The sequence below is a fragment of the Rattus rattus genome, chromosome 10, assembly GCF_011064425.1.
Source record: "Rattus rattus isolate New Zealand chromosome 10, Rrattus_CSIRO_v1, whole genome shotgun sequence".
Taxonomy (NCBI): domain Eukaryota; kingdom Metazoa; phylum Chordata; class Mammalia; order Rodentia; family Muridae; genus Rattus; species Rattus rattus.
In genome coordinates, this window is record NC_046163.1 from 29,404,675 (window position 1) to 29,427,720 (window position 23,046).

At 41.9% G+C, this 23,046-nt stretch overlaps 1 protein-coding gene across 1 annotated transcript in view; it reads right to left on the minus strand.

Annotated features, from left to right (window-relative positions):
• Pla2g4a (phospholipase A2 group IVA) overlaps window positions 1-2,522 on the minus strand; it is a 141,026-nt gene extending 138,504 nt beyond the window's left edge. The window contains exon 1 of the mRNA XM_032915481.1: window positions 2,416-2,522. The gene's annotated coding sequence lies outside the window, so the exon portion shown is untranslated. The remainder of the gene's footprint in view (window positions 1-2,415) is intronic.
• Between the last annotated feature and the right edge of the window lie 20,524 nt (window positions 2,523-23,046).

Sequence of the window (23,046 nt, forward strand, 5' to 3'; positions counted from 1 at the left end):
AGTCTTTAGTTCATAGATTATCATCAACCTTGGTAGGATATCATCTCCTACATGATATCTGACTCAGAGTAGAGACTTATTAGTATTTGCTGAAAATATGGACGAATGTAGAGTTGCAGTTATCAAAATATGTTTTAATTAAAGTCCTAAATTGGTGGAGAATGCCATATAAAACGGCACCAAAATCTAACTCCCCAATTTGTGAGTTAATGAGTAGATTCTATAGTATAAAGGAAAATATGTAAAGGCATAAATTAATGAAAATGCATGAATTTTTTTTCTATGTGTTAATGCGTGATAGGTAACCGATGACTACCAAAGGAGTAAGTAAACGAAGGTCATTTAAAAGTAAGTAACTCCTTAGAGGAGAATCAACATATGTTTTTATTTTGTTCTTTGCAATTGTTCTATTTTTTAGCAAGATTTTGACAGCGGGTGTGATAAAAAATAAGACTAAAGCACAGGATCAGTCAGGATAGAGCAGGATGCGTAGATCCACTTCCGGCTCCAGTCAAAACCTTGCACCTATTTCTCCATTGTATTTATTGTGTTTAAACGAAAAGACCCATCAAAAGTTGCAAACGATGATAGGCCTGATGTTTCATGGAGATTGTCGTTGGGGTTGAGTCTAGAATCTGGGTCACTGGCTTTCTAGGAAGTGGTTCTACTCATGGCAGTGGGGCGCTTGGAATTCCTGTCAGTGAATGAGTGCCTGTGGAGATGCTGGAGTCCGACAGTGGAGCAGCTCCACCTCATACGTGGAAGTGTTTGCTGCTTCACCTGGATAAAACATCAGAGAACCCAAAGGTTTGCGAAAACGTTCCATTCCTTTGGGAAAAAATGTGTGAATTTCTTTTTTTTTTCTTTCAGATTTGTGTGCACTGGACAAGCATGAGTTCATTATCCTAGGAGAACTTCGGAGTTCTCAAAATGTTTGTAAAGGAGTTAGCGATCATAAAGAAAGAAAGAGGTATAACCAGCATGATGGCCTACGGTAGGGGGATGTGAGGATATATAGAAAGGGAGGAAAAACGGACGTGGCAACTTTTGTCTTCCTCTTTTTTTCTACTCCTGCAACATGCTTATTAATATTTAAACAATCAAACAATTAGTGTCAGGACACTGCTGTCTAAGTAGCAGCACTAGGAAAGACAAGGGTTAAAAACAGGCCAATTGACTTCTGTGACATGAACCTTACCAGAGGCTAAGACGTGTGCTTCATAACTTTATTTTTTTCTATTTAAAAATAAATGTGGAATGCTATTTGAAAACGTATACAGTTAAAATGAAAGTGTTCCTTCCCATAAAATATGTTTTCCTTAGAGGAAGTTCTGTAAAACTTTGAGAAAAGGCCATTAAACTTCTCTATGAATTTCACAATTATTGCTTAATTTAAAATTTAACTCTTCCTGAATTCAATGAAAACAGAGACTAGCTTCATTGCGAAGGTCTCGATGTATCTGGGATATAATTTCAGACTCAATACGTTTATTTCGTTAAACTCCCTGTGAATTTCTTTGACTGCAATTTCAAATGTATTCAACAAACAGAAGAAACACAAATATACCCCACTCCCCAAATTAGAATCCAAAATATCTTACTAGAATCCACCCTTTTTAAGTGGCACATCTCTAACACTCTCCACTGGCCTTCAGTGAAAGTAGTTTAAACCATCGGCCAACATCAGGAACATTTTTCTTAACCCAGTGTTTGAAGTGATGAAATCATTACAAGTTGTAAAAGACACTAAGAGGTTAAGTCACTTATTTCAAAACCAAGTGCCTTTCCCGCTTTCATCTTTTGAACCCCAATTCTAAAAACGGTATTCGCTTTCAAAATTTAAGCATGCAACTGGATAAAAAAGTTTTGACCCGTTCTCCTGTCAGAACAAGTTACCCAAAGGCTGCGAGCAGCAACGTTTGTTAGTTCACAGTTTTTCAGTATTATCTGACACAGCACACAGCAACCCATTAAATAACCAGGAATTCTCTGCATAAGTCACTAGTATGACTATTTTTTTTTATTAATTAAAATTTAAATGAGTCACCAAACTGCCCCTGAACATCTTCACTGGCTAGCAACATGCAACTCAAATCCAGGAGTCAGGAATCACTGGGAGGCATCACGTGGAACACAACCGAGCGCCAATTCACTTCTCTATACTCAATTTCCCAGCACCCGCTGAAGGAAACGACCTATACCTTTATTCCAATCTGCCTTTAGACCCAGGAAACCAAATCCTCATCAGTTAGAAGGAAACTGGAGCCTGCTTTGTGAACTTTTCCCAAAGGCAGAGGAGTGAACAAGTGAGGTTTTAATCACGCGTGGCTGCCTTCCTGCTAGGAAGCTGCCCTGATGATATAGCTACGGAAAGTGCAAGAGGAAGCAGGCAGGGAGAGTAAATACATCGCTTACAGTTCCCAGAGTTAAATGAGAATCCTCAGGTTTCTCTGTGTCTTCTAGTTCTCTGTCAGTCGGGAGCCCTGTTGGGAGCCCTTCACAGTTCCGACTTCGAGAAAGTCTTCTCCCGCTGGTAGGAGGGGCTAAGAAATGGGCTGGTCTCTGTGGATGTTAAGGTGGAATTCAAGAGAGGGCCAGAGCTCCTCTGGTGAAGACTAATGTTATAAATGTACATGCTTAATTTTCAGAAACAAGGCTTTGAAGTCAGAAAATATGCTTTAAAAACATGTGATCTAACTGGTCCTAGGGGTGTGCATGAAAATATGCTTTAAAAACATGTGACCTAACTGGTCCTAGGAGTATGCGAGTGTGTGCATGTTTGTGTGTGTGTGTGTGTGTGTGTGTGTTACTGCTGCTTGCCCTTAAGCAGTCACTACTTCCTCTTTTTTTCCAAAAGACTAAAAGTGAAGTTGAAAAGATAATGAATTATGTTGAGCATTTTTAAAGTCTTTAAAAAGCGATGTAATTCTAAACAAACCCCAAATTATTTATTTATACATATATATGTGTGTGTGTGTGTATGTATATGTATATATATATGTATATATATTCTTTTTACAGTTGAACAATGTTGAATCACTTTAACCTTGCAAACCTTTTCAAGCTTTTCTCCCCAAACTCAAACCCCTGACCTGTTTAAGACATTTCAAAGGATAGAACACACACGTTCCAATTCAGACACAACAACAAACCAGGCAGAATCCCAAGTCTGAATACATTGGAAAGCGTATAATAACTTCTGTGTGAAGAAAGCATTGTATCCCTTGCAAGTGTGGTAGCTCGCACCTGTCATCCCTGCACGTGGGAAGCACGAAGTATCTATGGATGAGTTCAAGGTCAGCCTAAGCTACATAGTGAAGCCATATCTTAAAGCAAACAGACATCATGAGGATTCCCGAAACTCCACTATTCTAAGTACCCTGGTTAGGAAGCCTGCAGAGCCTCTACCATACCAACAGCAGTCACTATCTTGTCCTTCCTCCCTACAACTCCTTAATTCATTTCCAAAATAGTATCATCAATATTTTTTAAAGCACTTCTTCTCTTCTTTTCTCTCAGGTTGCTTTCTATCGCTGGGATAAAATTTTCTGACCAGAAGCAACTTGCGAAGGGAAAGCTTCGTTTGGGCAGACGGGTCCTGATGGTAGTCCATCAGGAAGAGAAGTGGAGTAGGAATTCAAAGCAGACAACGGGAGGCAGGAACCGAAGCAAAAACCAAGGAGGGATGCCTTTTTGTTCTTATCTCATAATTTATTTCTTTTTGATGTAGGAGACAGACTCTCTCATGCAGCCTAGGCTGGACTCAGACTGAACTGGCTAGCAAAAGATGACTTTGAACTCCTGACTTTCCTGCCTCTACCTCTCTGGGATCAACGTTACAAGACACCATACCTAGCAATTCATGTCATTATACTTTTAAAGGCTCCTTTTCCATTCACAAATAAAGTAAAAGGTGAACCTGGCACCTCTATTCTATCACAAAGTGCAAGTTTATGTGGTATGAATAGAAAGATTCGCACAGTTAGAATAAATATAGCAATCCACTGTAGAAAATATGGCTCCACATAAGTCGTGTTCACCAACAGTTGGATTAGGAATTAGGTTGCCCTAATTCCTTCTATCCACTTACAGCAATAATTTCACAAGTTGTTTTTTGCTCTCCAAGATCCCTCTAAATTTGGTGCAGCAAATGTCAGTCCAATTTTAGTGACTCTGTCACAATGGGCACAAACCCCATTACTCATCTCACAAAAGGACTTCCAGGCACTGCAGGGTTTTGAAAATATTTATGCTGTTGGAATTTAAATGCACTGACGACAGTGTGTAGTCTAAGCCCCATTGCCACTGTGTTGAGGCAATTCTGAGTAGAAAGAATTATCTCTGAGTAAATTTCCTGTATTTCTCAAGTAGCTGAGCTTTGAAAGATGTCACTAGAAGGTTTTTCTTTAGCACGTCGGTTGCCTAGGGCCAAGATAATAATAGCATTCTTATATGTGTGTTTATAACACCACTGCCTGCAAGCTCAGGAACATTCTACTGTTTGCTCTCTCAAATACATGGTCAGGCTCAGCAGCTACTTTGAAAAATCCTCATTCTTTATGTACCCGTAATTTTTCTTCCATTAAAACAAGTAATTTGACTTTTACCCAAATTACAAAGATAGTCACATACCAGGACTTCATTTCATTTTATTTATCACATGGCTTCAAAGTCCAGAGCTATCCCATTTATTTCTGTAGGTGAAGTAAAAATTGAGAAAACTTGCAATAAATATATACTGTAAAGTGTTTTTTTTTTCCAAAAATTACTGGTCATAGGACAATCCTTAAATCTTAGCCCTCCAAAGACAGAGGCAGAGGCAGGCAGGTCTCAGTGAGTTGAAGGTCAGTCTGGTCTACATAGGCAGTTTCGAGCCACATAGGGCAATATGAGACTCAGGCTCAGAAAAAGAGGAAAAAGAAGAGAGGGCTGAGGAGAAGAAAAAACAAGGCTGTCCAGATGGCTCAGTGGGGAAGAGCAAAACAAAACAAAAACTAAAAAACTTGTTGACCTGAGTTTGATCCCTGAATCCCATACTACAGTTGAATAAGAAAACTGACTCTTGAAAGTTGTTCTCTTACCTCTAGAGGTACACGTGCACATGCTTGTGTAATATATTATTTTATATAATAAAGACAGTTTTAATAGTAATAAATATAAGCATAGAAAAATAAATACTGAAACATTTACTTAATGAAAGAATCAGACTTACTCCAAATAACCTAAATGAAGGTCTGGGGAGATGATGCAGTTGCTAAAGTATTTGCCAAGGAAGCCAGAGGATCTGGGTCCTGGTCCCTTGAATCCATATTAATGCCAATTCATTTCTGCAAGCACCGCACTGGAAGAGTAGACTCACGTAGATCTCTAGGGTTAGCTGGCCAGCTCATCTAGCTAAGTTGGTGAGCTCCAAGTTCATCAAAAGATCATGTCAAGCAATCAATCAACCAATCAATAAGGCAGAGGGGTTGGAGAAATGGCTCAGGAGCCCTTGCTCCTCTTCCAGAGAATTGATGCTAGATTTCCAGAACCTATGTTAAGCATCAAACAACTTCCTATGTCCCAGCTCCAGGGAATCTGGTGGTTTTTAGACCACCCACACATAAGCGACAGAAGTAATAAAATAACTTTTAAAATTATATATGGTGGAAAGTAGGCAAAGAAGGCTGTAGATATTGACCTTTGGCCTCCAGCTATATACCGATAACACATTTAAACACACTCACATATACACACCACACCCTGTACACACACACACACACACACACACACACACACACACACACACACTAGCAAGATACAACTGTTTTTCCTGTTGGAGGCCCATTAAGAAAAGCATTGGTGGTACAACCAAGTTAAATATCTCTTTAGGTACTACTGTGTTGGTGAAACTTCTGCATCAACTGCTCTGGGATGGTTGGGAAAAGATATTGTTGGGAAAACACTATTTCTGAGTGGATCCCTGTGGGGTTAATAACAGAGATCAACCTTTAAATCAGTAGACAATCTTCCTTAATCTATGGGGGGACAAGAAAATAAAGTGAAATAACATCCCAGGAGGTACTGGAGAGCGGGCAGACAGGACAGACAGCTCCACATCTTCATGAAACGACATCCTGGAGGATGGACTTTGAAAGCTACTGAGGTGAACAAGATGGATGTCGGGAACTACTGTAATCCTGGAAAGCCTGTCTAATGATGTGACATTTTGTTTGAGGCTTAGAGGAGGAAACCAAATATGGAAGGAATGTTCCAGACAAAAGAACCAGGAGGTATGCACACAGAAACCTAAACTGGCCCATAAAATCTGAAAGACATACATGAGAGTGGGGGTGCTGGGGGATGTGGAATGAGGAGGGGTGGAGTGTGGGGAGGGGAGGACTGGAGAGTGGAGGGTGGGGAGGGGAGGGCTGGGGGAATGGGGTGGACCTTAAACAGCAAGCACTGAAGTGAATGAGAAAGAAACACGGGCTGAATTAAATCAGAAACCCAAGGCAGGATCCTAAAGCCAGGGTTGGAATTTGGTGGGTAAACAGAAGCAACAGAAGCAGAGGTCAGATGTCACCCTGTGCAGTGCGAAGGCCTCTCTAGCACACAGCGGAGTTTATGGGGAGAGGAGTTGGAGGCAATTTTAGAAATGTACGTTGGAGGTCAGGTTTTTAAAAGTTCTGACAGACATCTAGATTTGGACCTGGAATGAGATGCTCTGGGTTATTTAGAACTTTCTGCTCTGAATTTGGACGCTGCTGACATTGGTACCTTTGAGCTTTTGCAGGGACTGCTGTAGTTAAACTTCTTGACAGCAGGTTAGATGGGACTAGGATAGACAATGATGTTAAAAGGGGGAATGGCGAGCACGGTCAAGCAGGCATTGTGCACTAGGGCCTGAGAGGGAGGAGCCCATCAGGGTGGAAAAGGCAGGTAATAAATTAGATTGTTAACTACAATTCCGTAGTGTGCAAGTTAGTCTGAACTCACAGTTCAGACTCCGTTTAGAATTAGAGACTTGACGTCTTACACAAACTTGGTCCGTACTTACACAATATGTCTGACTTATGGTTTTGTCTGTTGTTAATTTGCTGAGACAGCATCCTATAGTTCAGATTGGCTTTGAACTCCTGACCTTCCCACCTCCTCTTTGCAAGTCCTGGAATTACAGACAGGCACTACCATATCCTGTTCAAGATTTAAGATGTTTATCTTCAAGATGCTGTTTACATTGAAAAATTGTGCCCAAACAAGGAAAGAGTATAATCTTAGTTGGAATTAGTTCTGTTATCTAAAAACTATGGAAAAAAACTGAGGGGGAATATTTGGCATTATAAACCATGTTTTGTTTTAAATAACCTTTCTAAGACTATAATTACTACCATTCATTCTATAACACAAAACAAAGCAAGCTACAACTGCCAAAGAAATTTTAAAAGTCTACCCAGCAAAGGTCACTGCTTGGACTTTGTGATCTTTAAGTTATGTGTATCAGAAGAGTTTTACATTATTATTTAAAACACACAATGAAGACAATCCAGAGACAGGACCGTGGATCATCTCGCAGGAATCTCTCCCTGTAATTCTTTAGAATATAGAAGCAGCAGCTTGAAAGATGATTCCATAGTGGTTAAGACAGATTACTACTGAACCATGAAGACATGAGTGCAGATGCCAGCACCCCTACAACAGGTCACATGTTTATATACAAGTGACAGGCTTGTAGACAGGCTTGAAACCTCAGTGCTCTGTATCATTGAGATTGAAAAATTTCTGCAGCTTCCTGGCTGCTAGCCCAGCTAAACAACACAGGTTCCAACTAGGTCAGGGAGAGACTATGCCTCAAAAGAATTAGGCAAAGAGTGATAGAACACTCAGTGTTCTAGCATACCTGCACCCCTTTCTCATTGTAAGAAGTTAATGAACATGCTATTGCAAGATTAAATTATTGTGTAGCACAAAACCCATGACTATGGCTGAGAGTTCAATCTCTAGGAGGTGGCAGTGGGCACTTTATGAACAAGATGCATGGCCTACATTCTGTCAGACACTCCACCCCAAGATAGATGGCAAAGTAGGCATGGCTGAATCAGGCCACTTGTAAGAAGGCAAGGAATCTTCTAAGGAGAATCTGGGGATTTGAACTCAGAGCAAGTCTAGGAATGGCAACTACAAGGGCGGCTTCAGAGGAGAAAACAGCCTGCTCCTCTCTGGTTAAGGGACAGCAGTTCTTAGCATTCAAGAAAGCACAACTATGGGGGTATTTTGTTTTCCCCAACTATTACTTTGTCACTAGAGCTCTCTCAAGAGTCTTCATAAAGAGCATGATACCTGAGGCTGTAGACATGGCTCAGTGGCTAAGAGCACTTCCAGAGGATCTGAGCTCAGTTCCTAGCATCCCTACAGTGGCTCCCAACTGCTTGTAACTCCAGCTTCAGGGAGAGCCAACACCCCTGCTAGCTTTCATGGGCACGAGCACATGTACTCATGCATTCATTCAAACACACACAAAAGATAAATGAAATCTAAAAAAGAAAAAAATTTAAAATAGTACTGTCATATTATCAACCTATTGAATACTAATATAGTGGGAAGTTGATAAAATGAACACAGGATGGTTTTACTAATTCTATCATCAGAAATAATTCCTCTAAACTTCGAAACTCAAGAGCCTTCCTAACCAGGTCTATAGTTACAACAGGTACTCTGGAAATGCTACAGCGTTCCACTAGCTCATTACTACATTTCTCTTATATATTTGGTTGTGAGCCTAGCCTTTAACGGCTGAGCCATCTCTCCAGCCCCATTACTACATTTCTCAACGTGTGCTGCCTATTCTAAGTGGAGGCTGACTTCCACCTGGGTCAAGTCAAGCCAGGAGGTCAAACATGCACACAAAATTTCCAGAATTTAAATGTGCCATGTATCCATGAGGGACCAGGCACACACCAAGAAACTGATAAATTGTAAACGGCTTAAGTGTTCTCTCCAATCACCACCACACTGGATAGCTCTGAGGCTAGTCTGCAGAGCCCATATTGCTTTCGCTGAGGAACACCACAGATGCTGAGATGTGGAGTCAGCAATAGGTGACACCATCCTTCTCCAACTGTCTGAGTAGGCTAGACCTTGGGCAGTGAAGGCTGAGTAGACATAAGCAAAGGGGGGGGTTAATAATACAGTTTAATGATATACCAGTGAACCCAATATTTCTATGAACAATCTTGTTTTTTGTTTTTATTAAGAAATTTATGACCTTAAGAAATTATATTCATTGAAAAGTTGGTTAGAAAAATAACCAAATGCTTCTTTTCTTCTCTTGTCATGGACAAAGGACAAGGAAAGCGATCACTTCCTTAAATCACACCAAGCTTTATCCCATGTTGTGGTTGTTTGAATATGCTTGGCCCAGGAATTGGCAGTATTCGGAGATGTGGCCTTGTTGGAGTAGGTGTGGCCTTGTTGGAGGAAGTGTGCCACTGTGCTTATTGCTTTTAAGACCTTCTTCCTAGCTTCTGGAAGATAGTCTTTTCCTGGTTGCTTTTGGATCAAGATGCAGAACTCTCAGCTTCTCCAGGACCATGTCTGCCTGCATACTGCCATACTTCCTGCTATGATGATAATGGACAAAACCACTGAACACGTAAACCAACCCCATGTAAATGTTGTCCTTTATAAGAGTTGCCTTGGTAACAGTGTCTGTTCACAGCAACACAATCACTAAAACACACCTCTTGTCAACAAAGTAATCCAAGGAGCTATGCACATAGCTTATCACACTATGATTGGTGTGTGTGTGTGTGTGTGTGTGTGTGTGTGTGTGTGTGTGTGTGTCTGTTGTTTGCTGTATAACAAAACAAGACCCTTCAGGATCAGGCTTTTGATATTCCTTTACTTGTAGTAGCTTCAGATCGGAAGCTTGGCATCCTGTATCATCCCTTGGACTATCTCAAAAATCTATTCTGCCACCCAGAGAGTGGGCTGGGTCCTCCCACATCAACTATCAATTCCTCCATTGAAGTTCTCTCTTTCCAAATGACTCTAAATTGTATGAAATAAATGACAATAAAATCCAGCTAGCATAATTCTTTATTAACTCGGATAATATAACTTTGGGTATTTTGAATCAACAACTCATATCAACTAATTGAAGATGGAACATGATGATGGACCAACATCCCAAAAGCCAGGGAGCCTCTCCTCTGCATGTGACAGGCAACGTGCATTCCTGTACTACTTCCTGTTGTGTAGCATAATAGCATTCTCTATTTTTGCTTAAACATTTTTTTTAAAGATAAAGCACTGGGTTTGAATTCTTATCACAATTAACATAATCTGATGCGCTGCTCTTTCTTCTATTGTGGTTTTAGAATTTTTATAGACTCTATAGCATGTCAGAACTGGCTGACTGAAGAAAGCAGGACTCTCCAATCATTTCTGAATAGCATATTGTAGTAAACTGATTGAAACTGGAAGGAACAGAAGGTACATTTTAACAATGTATGATTGTAGTGGGGGAACCCACAGCAGAAAGCAGGCCATTCCCATTCTACAGTGATGGTAATATCCTGGGAGAGCAATAAACTCAAGCAGTTGTGTTGAGGAAAGCTACTGAACAGGAGATAGCCTTTGCATGTACAGGCCCTACAAATCTAATCATGCAGCTGACACAAACCTGAGGAAGAGATCTAAACAATCCTTGTTTGTAAACATACTTCACATTCATATAATGATCATCTTGGGGGCCATCATCTTGAAATCACAAAAGATAAAGGATTGAGCAGAATTTAAAAAAAAAACAGAAATGATTTTGATTTAGAAAATCTTACATATTTAGAGAAGACAGTGACTCTTCAAAGAAAATGTTCTTGCTAGGCTTAGTCCCAGGATCCAGGAAGCAAAAACAGGAGGATTTCTCTGAGATGGAGGACAGTCAGCACTACATAGATACTATCTCAAACAAACAGGAAAAAAAGGAAGAAAGAAAGGAAGGAAGGAAGGAAGGAAGAAAGAAAGAAAGAAAGAAAGGAAGGAAGGAAGGAAGGAAGGAAGGAAGGAAGGAAGAAAGAAAGAAAGAAAGAAAGAAAGAAAGAAAGAAAAAAGAAAGAAAAGAAAGAAAGAAAGAAAGAGAGAGAGGGACTGGAGGGAGGGAGGGAAGGAAGGGAGGAAGGGAGGAAGGAAGGAAGGAAGGAAGGAAGGAAGGAAGGAAGGAAAGAAGGGAATCATTCATTTCACAAGTGAGAAACTGAAGCATTGGTCGCAAGACCAAGACTTAAAAGTAAAACGTTTTATTACATGTATATGTTTGTGTATGGGAGACAAACATGCCAAAGCATATGTGTGATGGACAGTGGAAAATGTGTGAGAGTCGCTTCTTGTTAGGCTTCAGACCACGGACAAATGCTGGGGTGGCTATTTAACATATTCAGGCAGACCTAGCTCCCAGTTTCTCCAGACATCCTTCAGTACTTACCTGTTACAGGGTTCTCTTGACTGGCATACCCCATCCCCCTACCCTGAACTCTCCAGCCCAGAGGGGCTGGGCTGCACTTCCCTATATAATCCAAGCATTTTGGTTACCTATTCTTTTGTACCACTGGGCCTCCTGATTGCTGCACCTGGTTCTCCTCTCTCCTCTACCCTGTCTCCCCCCATGGCCCAGCTCAGAGTCATGTCCACTCTGGACTGTCCCAGAGGTCCCTGACTCTGGCTGTGCTCTCCCATATATTCACAATAAACTTTGTCCTTAACCACACCTCCCTTTCCTTTCCTTTCTATTTCCATTTTTTCATTTATTACTTCTTCCTCAAACTCGATGCTGTGATGGCAAATTTAATTATCAATAGGATTGGGTCCCAAAGCGCTTAAGACATTAGTGGAACAGACTGGTGTGTTCATGAGAATATTTCCTAGGAGGAACCACTGCTAGGGACAGGCCCATCAGGAATGTGGGTGACATTATCCCACAAGCTTTAGTTTCAGCCTGAAGAGACAAAAAGGAAAAATGAGAAAAAAAAATCTCCCTTCCTTATCTCTCATGTCACGTGTTGTCACCAGCACAGACATGATGACCGTATCTCCTCAAACTGTAAGCCAAGATATATCTATCTACCTTAAGATGGTTGACAAGTGTTTGGTTGCACCAATTGTGTTTGTTGGGGGTGTGGGGGGGGTAGGGAGTAATACTAATGCTATCCTGAATTTCTTAGCTTATGATCACAGGCTTATAATCCTGGAGTCTTTGAATGGATTTTCTCTTTGTTATCCCATCTCTACTAAGACTTGAGCTTCTCGTGTACACTTTCGCCTTTTTTCTACCTAGCTGTTCTGCTCCAAGACTCCACAGCTGGAAAATTGTATTAGTTATCTGTCCACTGCTTTGACAAATACCTAAAGAAACAGGTTTTTTTTAATCGTTCTAGTTTATTTGACGTATATAAGTGTTTTGCCTATGCGTGTTTCTTTGTGCCACTAGCGTACCTGGTGCCCAGGGAGTTTAGAAGACAGAACTGAATCCCCTGCAAGTGAAGGTCACATGGCTGTAAGCAGCTGTGGAGATGCTGACAAATGAACCTATGTCCTCTGGAAGGGCAGGCAGTCTGATTCTCTGGGCCATCTCTCCAGCCCAAGAGAAACAATTTATAAGAAAGAGAGCTTTTGTTTTCAGTCGATGATCAGCGGGCTCCATTGTTTCTGGGTCTTCAGTGAAGCAGAACTTCCTGGTGCTGGGGTGCAGTGGGACATAACTCTTCAACAAGCCAGGAAGCAGAGGGAAAGAGAGGTGAGAGAGAGAAAAGGACAGGGAGAGAAAGTGTTGGAGAAATTTTTAGTCCTGATCGGAGGTTTCAACTCCTCCTTTGGCCTTTCAGTTCCCAGATAAAAGACACACAAGCTGTACAATAAGCCTTAAATAGCCTAAGAGCTGGGCACATATATATCTTCTGTGCTATTAGAATCTACTTTCCAATAGCCCCAAATTATACTATGTTTCCTCTGGACTGCTCTTACTCCGATTGGCTAGCACTCTTTGCCACATATTCATGACTCACCTAGCCTGTGGTGGCTTCTTCTCCATTCCTTCTCTCCCTCTAGGATCTCCTCAAACCCCAAAGCCCGGGAATCCTAAACCTTGCTCCTGTCTCTTCTGCCCAGTTATTGGCCCTCAGCATCTTTGTTTACCAACCAGAAATAACTTGAGGGTGAGGTCACATAGGGTCACTTGGGTCTACCTGCTGACTCTCCTGTCTCTGGGACAACTAGGTCTTGGGAACCTGCTCTTAGCACTACAATACACAGCAAAACACAGAACCTTGACATGAAAGAGACAGTGACAGAGAACAGGGGACTAGGGGAGGGAGGATGAGGGCTAATGATGCTTTCCTAATAATGCAGTCAAATTGAGTCCATTGATGAAGGTGGCGCCCTCACGGGCCACTCAGTCTTAATAACACCCTAGCTAGAGACCAAACCTTTAGCACTTTAAAAGCCACATGGAGGGAGTCTTCATTCGAAACCTAACAAAGGTCATATCCACCCCTAATTGGCAAATTAGCCTTTACAACAAGGCAACATTAATAATGAAAACTCATCTCAAGTAAGAATATTCATTACACATCTGTAACTTCACTTCTTGGAAAGTGGGGGTAGGAGATTGGGAGCTCAAGGCCAACCTCAGCAGTGTCTGTGAGCAGCCTAGGCTGTATGAGATATTGTTTCAAAAGGAAATAAATAAGAAGCCATGTAATCGTAAAGTTGATAATGTACTCTGGGTTAAGAATTTTCATAGGACCTCTAAACTCTGTTGAGGAGAGAAGCACAAAGCTTCCTGATAGACTGTTTTTCCAGCATGCACAGGGGGCTGGCATCGAGCCATATGACTCAAAAACAAACAAAACAAACAAAAAACAAAAAACCACAAACAAAACAAAACAAAAAATCAAAACAATAAAAAAAGGTTAAAATCTAATAAACATATGTAACAAAGAAAAGAAACACGAAGTCCCATAGATGGATACAATTATACTATTATAAAGACCTAAACCAGGAAGGAGGGTCTTAGTTCTATACTGACATCTGGTCAAGAGGCCCATAGTGAATTCTACTAATTCCAATTTTACTCAATTTACATATGACTGGGTCCTCACAGCTCTACCCCCACACTGTCCGTTTACCTCAGAGGAATTTTAAGTTCATGGGGTCCTTCCTGTTACACTCATTACTGTCTCTGTGTGTGTGTGTGTGTGTGTGTGTGTGTGTGTGTGTGTGTGTGTGTGTGTGTGTACACATGCGCACATGTGCCCATGCCTATCTCTCTCTGTTTCTGTCTCTCTGTCTTCATTTACTTTCATTTTCTTAGATACCAGGTTCTTGCCTCCTCCTTCTTAACTCCAGTGCTCTCCTGTGTTTTGAATTTTGTCTGTCTCCTGGCAATCATTCCACCAGACTAAGACCACATTCCTAAGTATATGACTTCAAATACAAATTCAAATAAAGAGGCAGTGTGGGGGCATAGCTGTGAGGACTCTGTCATACATAAATTAGTAGAATTTCCTATGGGTGAGGGGACCAGATATCCATTTGGAAGTGAAGCTGGGCTTCCTGGTTTAGGTCTTTATGATAATATAACCTTATCCACCTTTCTGTGACTTTCTATTTCCTCTTCTTTGTTGCATATGTTTTATTCAGCTTTGCCTACCTTTTTTTTTTTTTTTTTTAATTGAAAGGATCAAGCCCAGCCCTTGTGCATGCTGGGAAAGTACTCTATCAATAAGTAAGCTCTTCAAATCCAAACTGGCATGTCACTGAGGAGAGATTACATTCTCCTTCTCTTAGCTCCAAATTAAAAAAAAAAAGAAAAAAGAAAAAACAAAAACAAAAAAACAACTCATAGCTGAGCTGTACTCTTAACTCGGGAGCAGAGGCAAGTGGGGCCAGTTTTAATAAATAAGCAAACAAGTTTCTCTCTCTCTCTCTCTCTCTCTCTCTCTCTCTCTCTCTCTCTGTGTGTGTGTGTGTGTGTGTGTGTGTGTGTGTGTCTCTGTGTCTGTGTGTGTGTCTGTGTGTGTGTGTGTGTCTTTATGTCTCTGTGTCTGTGTGTGTGTGTATGGACACACATGTGCACATGTGCCCATGCATGTCTCTCTCTGTTTCTGTCTCTCTGTCTTCATTTACTTTCATTTTCTTCATTGCAGTTATCACAGTAATTATGTCATTTGTTTGTCTCTTGTGTGTTTGTAACTCCTTTCACTGAAGCATAAGTTGCATGTGTCTTCATATGTTCAGCGTATTCCTTGTTTTGCTCCATAGTTCACAGGACATTCTGAGGTATATGTAAGGGACGAGCAGGCATGAGATTAAAGAAAGAACAGATGGGTATCTCTATTCTCCCCAACTGACTTCTAATCACAGATTCCTGTTCTTAGACTCCCAGACTCAGTAGATTCCTATTTTTACCAACATTGTAATTTTCAAATCTCAAGACTTGCCCACGACCCAACACCCACACATAAGTCACCTGTTATTTTCTATACTCCAACCCTTAATGCAACCTGTATATCAGTTAACATCTAATTGTCATCCTTCACAAGAGCATACCATTTGTCTTTGTGCCTTTGCATGGGTCATTGCCTAGAGCTGGCTATAGAATTGGAAAGGACTTCATCACCTTAAGAAAAGTGCCTCAGGCCTTCCCAAAGCATCCTCCCATGGGAGCGTGTTTATCACTTATTCAAACTATACCAATTTGAACCTTTTAGACTGGCGATTTCAATTATTTTATTTTACAGGCCACAAATGTTTATTCTCACTAACTACATTGTATATGTTTTTAAGCTAGCGATTAGTACTTCTTTCTTAACACTTAATCAGAGCACCATGAATTGCTTCTCAGAAGACAAATAGTACATGTTTTGAATACAATTGCATCACAACTCTGGTACCAACAATATACAAGCGCTATATTGTATCCATGCCAGCTTATTTCAGTTTCAGTCCTAACCTAGATCAGAATGTAATGAGACCTGAGCTGCTGTGGCATCTCTTGCCTGTATTCCTACCACTAAGGATACTGAGGAAGGAGGATTGCTGTGAGTTCAAGGATACCCTGGGATACACGGTAAAACGCTCTCTCCCAAAGTATATAAATACGGCATTTGATCCTCCCTATAGCATGTGCTGACTTAAGTCAGAATATTGTTGGGATTTATATAGCACGTCTTACAACTCTGAAAGCAGTGGGACTTATTAATTGTAGCATGGTTTCATGACAGTACCTCATATGCTCTTAACTTCTGATTTGAATCAATACTAGTCTAAATATAAAGATGACATCAGACTGAATTTTTTGGGGGGGCTGGGGGGGAAAGAAAGGGTTTATTTTGTTTCCTGGTACAACCTGTCACTGAAGGAAGTGAGGACATCAAATCATGCGGGGCAGGATCCTGGAGGCTGGAGCTAATTCTGAGGCCATGGAGGGGTACTGCTTACTAGCATGCTTGTTCAGCCTGCTTTCCTATAGAACTTAGGACCACCCTCTCACTGATAGAACAGCCCACAGTGTGGGAGTTGTACCCTCCCGTATCAGTCATCAGTCAAGAGTACACCACAGGCTTGCCCACCGGCCAATCTGCTGCTAACATTGTCTCAGTTGAGTTCCCTCTTCCCAAATGATTCTAGCTTATGTGAAGTTGACATAAACCTTGAATGCACACGCCAGTAGCTATGAAAGGAAACTTATTTGGGGATGAGGCTTTAAGGTACATTAAAATTAAGATGAAATAACATGTGAATCTTGTTGGGGGGACATGTGCAAACAGTATCTTCTCACTCAATAAACGACATTAATGACAACAACAACAACAACAACAACAACAACAACAACAACAACAACCCCAAAGTTTTCACTTAGATCTGGTTCCGTGATCCGGTGAGTTTACTGGGGTCATCTGTAGGAGCATGTCAGACTCTAAGAAACCTGCATCACTAAAAATCCCAATGCAACATGGGTGATAAGGCACAAAATAGTGCATCTGTGGAACTCTCCCACCCACTTGCCTGAAATTCAACAGGAAAATCTCCTCTCCCCAGAAATGGATTCTCTTCACACTAACTTGGGGAGGAACCTCGGGAATATTAAAATTCTCATGAGCTTCCTGATTATTAGGGGCCTTCTTACAAACCCTAGGAAATTTAGAGAAGGTAGCTATGTACTGTGACATCACACTGAGTGAGGGCAGACTGAAATTTAATCATCACTGCTTTGTGTGTGTGTGTGTGTGTGTGTGTGTGTGTGTGTGTGTGCCTGTGTGTGTGTGTTTGTGTACCTCTCTCAGATACTCTTAATTTTATTCTTTAAGGTTTTCCTTAATATTTTTTTCCTTCCTCCATCTTTATTAACTTGGGTATTTCTTATTTACATTTCAATTGTTATTCCCTTTCCCAGTTTCCAGGCCAACATCCCCCTAACTCCTCCCCCTCCCTTTCTTTATGGGTGTTCCCCTCCCCATCCACTCTCCATTACCGCCCTCCCCCAACAATCACTTCACTGGGGGTTCAGTCTTGGCAGGACCAAGGGCTTCCCCTTCCACTGGTGCTCTTACTAGGCTATTCATTGCTACCTATGCAGTTGGAGTCCAGGGTCAGTCCATGTATAGTCTTTGGGTAGTGGCTTAGTCCCTGGAAGCTCTGATTGCTTGGCATTGTTGATCATATGAGGTCTCGAGCCCCTTCAAGCTCTTCCAGTTCTTTCTCTGATTCCTTCAACGGGGGTCCCGTTCTCAGTTTAGTGGTTTGCTGCTGGCATTCGCCTATGTATTTGCTGTATTCTGGCTGTGTCTCTCAGGAGAGATCTACATCCGGTTCCTGTCAACCTGCACTTCTTTGCTTCATCCATCTTATCTACTTTGGTGGCTGTATATGTATGGGCCACATGTGGGACAGGCTCTGAATGGGTGTTCCTTCTGCCTCTATTCTAAATTTTGCCTCCCTATTCCCTCCCAAAGGTATACTTGCTCCCCTTTTAAAGAAGGAGTGAAACATTCGCATTTTGGTCATCCTTCTTGAGTTTCATGTGTTCTGTGCATCGAGGGGAATTTGAGCATTTGGGCTAATAGCCACTTACCAATGAGTGCATACCATGTGTGTTTTTCTGTGATTGGGTTACCTCACTCAGGATGATATTTTCCAGTTCCATCCATTTGCCTATGAATTTCATAAAGTCATTGTTTTTGATAGCTGAGTAATATTCCATTGTGTAGATGTACCACATTCTCTGTATCCATTCCTCTGTTGAAGGGCATCTGGGTTCTTTCCAGCTTCTGGCTATTATAAATAAGGCTGCTATGAACATAGTGGAGCATGTGTCTTTGTTATATGTTGGGGCATTTTTGGGTATATGCCCAAGAGAAGTATAGCTGGGTCCTCAGGTAGTTCAGTGTCCAATTTTCTGAGGAACCTCCAGACTGATTTCCAGAATGGTTGTACCAGTCTGCAATCCTACCAGTAATGAAGGAATGTTCCTCTTTCTCCACATCCTCGCCAGCATTTGCTGTCACCTGAGTTTTTGATCTTAGCCATTCTCACTGATGTGAGGTGAAATCTCAGGGTTGTTTTGATTTGCATTTCCCTTATGACTAAAGATGTTGAACATTTCTTTAGGTGTTTCTCAGCCATTCGGCATTCCTCAGCTGTTAATTCTTCGTTTAGCTCTGAACTCCATTTTTTAATAGGCTTATTTGTCTCCCTGCAGTCTAACTTTGTGAGTTCTCTGTATATTTTGGATATAAGCCCTCTATCAGTTGTAGGATTGGTAAAGATCTTTTCCCAATCTGTTGATTGCCATTTTGTCCTAACAACAGTGTCCTTTGCCTTATAGAAGCTTTGCAGTTTTATGAGATCCCATTTGTGGATTCTTGATCTTAGAGCATAAGCCATTGGTGTTTTGTTCAGGAAATTTTCTCCACTGCCCATGTGTTCGAGACTCTTCCCCACTTTTTCTTCTATTAGTTTGAGTGTGTCTGGTTTGATGTGGAGGTCCTTGATCCACTTGGACTTAAGCTTTGTACAGGGTGATAAGAATGGATCGATCTGCATTCTTCTACATGCTGACCTCCAGTTGAACCAGCACCATTTGCTGAAAATGCTATTTTTTTCCATTCGATGGTTTTGGCTCCTTTGTCAAGAATCAAATGACCATAGGTGTGTGGGTTCATTTCTGGGTCTTCAATTCTATTCCATGGGTCTATCTCAGACTGAATTTTTAGTAGGTGCTTTTGTGTAAGAGGAAAGCTGTCTTCCCAGAATTGAGCTGAACTTATTGTCTACTGTAGTTTTATTTATTTTTTTTTGTGTTGATTCATGTGTAATTCTCTTCTGTTTTGGCTCATTCTTTCCCAGCATAATTTCAGCTTCATTCTCAAGTGAATGAGGCTACAAATGGTTTGTCTTGGAATCATTGTTAAATTCTTGTGGTCCACAGGATTTCAGTAGTATGACTATTTTATTCTCTGGGAGACAATTCCGCATTGAAAACAACATGACTCTCCTCACTGTCCTGTAATTTTTTTCTAAAAAAAAAAAAAAAGAAGAACAGAAAGAAAAGAAAACAAGTGAAAATTACTTTTGGGTTACCACAGCCCTCCCAGTTTTACTTTTTATAAAAATTTATTTATATATTCAAAAAGCCTCATTCAAGTCTTTGTATATACTGTTTATCCAGCATATTAAAAAAAAATAATGACCCCAACATGTTCCTCTAATATCTCATAAACTACTAGGGGTATAAAAATACATTTATACATAAGCCTGAAACATTGGTATTAATGACATTATTAATAGCAAACACTCTTATATAGGTGATAGTAAATTAGATATTGATTTGACTGGGCTCAGGAATGCCATGTTAGTTGGTAAACACTACCTCTGGATAAGTCTGCAAAAGAGACTCAAGAGATGGTCATCATCTGGATCAAGAGATTAAGTAAAAAAGATGCACCCTTACCAGTCTGATTTTCAGTGGAAGAAAATAGCAAAGGGTGGTGTGAATGAAATGAACTTTCTGTCCAGAGATGGGTCACACCTTCTCCCTCATTAAGACACCGGAGCTCCTGCCTCTCAAGAACTTTGACTTGAGGGACAATTCACCCCCACAGGAGTGTCTACAGTATACCCTAGTGCTCACGTCTTGGCTCATGGGCTGGATTGCCCCACCGTCTTTCCCACTTCTCTAGTCTGGAGATGGCAATTTAGGAACTTCCTGATTTCAACATGAAAATCACTTAGTATTAATATATATATATATATATATATATATATACACACACACATATATATTCTATCATCTTTTGATCTATCACATATATATCATCTATCTAACATCTTTTTATCTATCATCTATTTATCTATCAATTATCTATCTATCTACATATCTATCTATCATCTACCTACCTATCTATCCTTATCTATCATCTATCATCTATCTCTCTACCTACCTACCTGTCTATCAACTATCCAATAGGTTTTGTCCTCTGTGGAACCATGTCAGATACAAGAAGTTTTACTGTTCTCATATTTGTACCCACAGTTATCTGTGATAATGGCAACATGCTACTGACAGATTCATTGATACGTAAGATTTGTAGCTACAAAAATATGACATGACACCCGCGGATCCCGGCCCGCAGCAGCTCTCTGCTCCCAGAACCCGTGGGAGAGATACCTTACCGCCTGGTCAGGTGGGCACTCCTGAGGCTGCAGAGCAGAAGAGACCACCAACACTGCCCACCCCTGCCCACATCCCTGGCCCAAGAGGAAACTGTATAAGGCCTCTGGGCTCCCGTGGGAGAGGGCCCAGGAGCGGCAGGAGCCCTGCCTGAGACACCGCCGGAACCTGAAGGAAACAGACCGGATAAACAGTTCTCTGCACCCAAATCCCGTGGGAGGGAGAGCTAAACCTTCAGAGAGGCAGACACGCCTGCGAAACCAGAAGAGACTGCTCTCTACACACATTACTGATTCCAGAGGAAAACACCGGAGGCCATCTGGAACCCTGGTGCACGGAGGCTCCCGGAAGAGGCGGCGCAGATCTTCCCGGTCGCTGCCACCGCGGAGAGCCCGTGGGCAGAACCCCGCGAGCGAACTCGAGCCTCGGGGCCACAGGTAAGACTAACTTATCTGCTGCAAGTGACTTGCCGGGTGGAATCGGGACAACAGAGGCAGAATCCCTCTAGGACCAGGCACGTCCTGTGTTTACGGAAGTCCCACACCCGCGGATCCGGCCCGCAGCAGCTCTCTGCTCCCAGAACCCGTGGGAGAGATACCTTACCGCCTGGTCAGGTGGGCACTCCTGAGGCTGCAGAGCGGAAGAGACCACCAACACTGCCCACCCCTGCCCACATCCCTGACCCAAGAGGAAACTGTACAAGGCCTCTGGGTTCCTGTGGGGGAGGGCCCAGGAGCGGCAGGAGCCCTGCCTGAGACACCGCCGGAACCTGAAGGAAACAGACCGGATAAACAGTTCTCTGCACCCAAATCCCGTGGGAAGGAGAGCTAAACCTTCAGAGAGGCAGACACGCCTGCGAAACCAGAAGAGACTGCTCTCTACACACATTGCTGATTCCAGAGGAAAACACCGGAGGCCATCTGGAACCCTGGTGCCTGGAGGCTCCCGGAAGAGGCAGCGAGATCTTCCCCGGTTGCTGCCACCACTGAGAGAGCCTGATGGGCAGCACCCTGTAACTAACTTGAGCCTCGGGGACCACAGGTAAGACCAACTTTTCTGCTGCAAGTGACCTGCCTGGTGAACTCAAGACACAGGCCCACAGGAACAGCTGAAGACCTGTAGAGGGACAAAACTACACACACAAAAGCAGAACCTCTGTCCCCATAACTGGCTGAAAAGAAAACAGTAAAACAGGTCTAGCACTCCTGACACACAGGCTTATGGGACAGTCTAGCCACTGTCAAATTAGCAGAACAAAGTAACACTAGAGATAATCTGATGGCGAGAGGCAAGCGCAGGAACAAGCAACAGAAACCAAGACACATGGCATCATGACCCAATTCTCCCACCAAAAACAAACATGGAATATCCAAACACACCAGAAAAGCAAGATCTAGTTTCAAAATCAGATTTGATCATGATGCTGGAGGACTTCAAGAAAGGCGTGAAGAACTCCCTTAGAGAACAAGTAAAGCCTACAGAGAGATACATGTAAAATCCCTGAAAATTCAGGAAAACACAAACAAACAGTTGAAGGAATTAAAAATGGAAATAGAAGCAATCAAGAAAGAACACATGGAAACAACCCTGGATATAGAAAACCAAAAGACGAGACAAGGAGCTGTAGATACAAGCTTCACCAAAAGAATACAAGAGATGGAAGAGAGAATCTCAGGAGCAGAAGATTCCATAGAAATCATTGACTCAAATGCGAAAGATAATGCAAAGCAGAAAAAACTACTGGTCCAAAACATACAGGAAATCCAGGACTCAATGAGAAGATCAAACTGCAAAGCTTCTGTAAGGCAAAGGACACTGTGGTTAGGACAAAACGGCAACCAACAGATTGGGAAAAGATCTTTACCAATCCTACAACAGATAGAGGCCTTATATTCAAAATATACAAAGAACTCAAGAAGTTAGACCGCAGGGAGACAAATAACCCTATTAAAAACATGGGGTTCACACGTTGTTGAAGGAATCAGAGAAGAACTGGAAAGAGCTTGAAGGCCTTGAGACCCCCATATGTACAGCAATGCCAACCAATACTGGAGCTTCAGGGACTAAGCCACTGCCCAAAGACTATACATGGACTGACCCTGGACTCTGACCCTATAGGTAGCAATGAATATCCTAGTAAGAGCACCAGTGGAAGGGGAAGCCCTAGGGCCTGCTAAGATTGAACCCCCAGTGAACTAGACTGTTGGGGAGAGGGCAGCAATGGGGGGAGGGTTGGGAGGGGAACACCCATAAGGAAGGGGAGGGGAGAGGGGGATGTTTGCCCGGAAACCGGGAAAGGGAATAACACTCGAAATGTTTATAAGAAATACTCAAGTTAATAA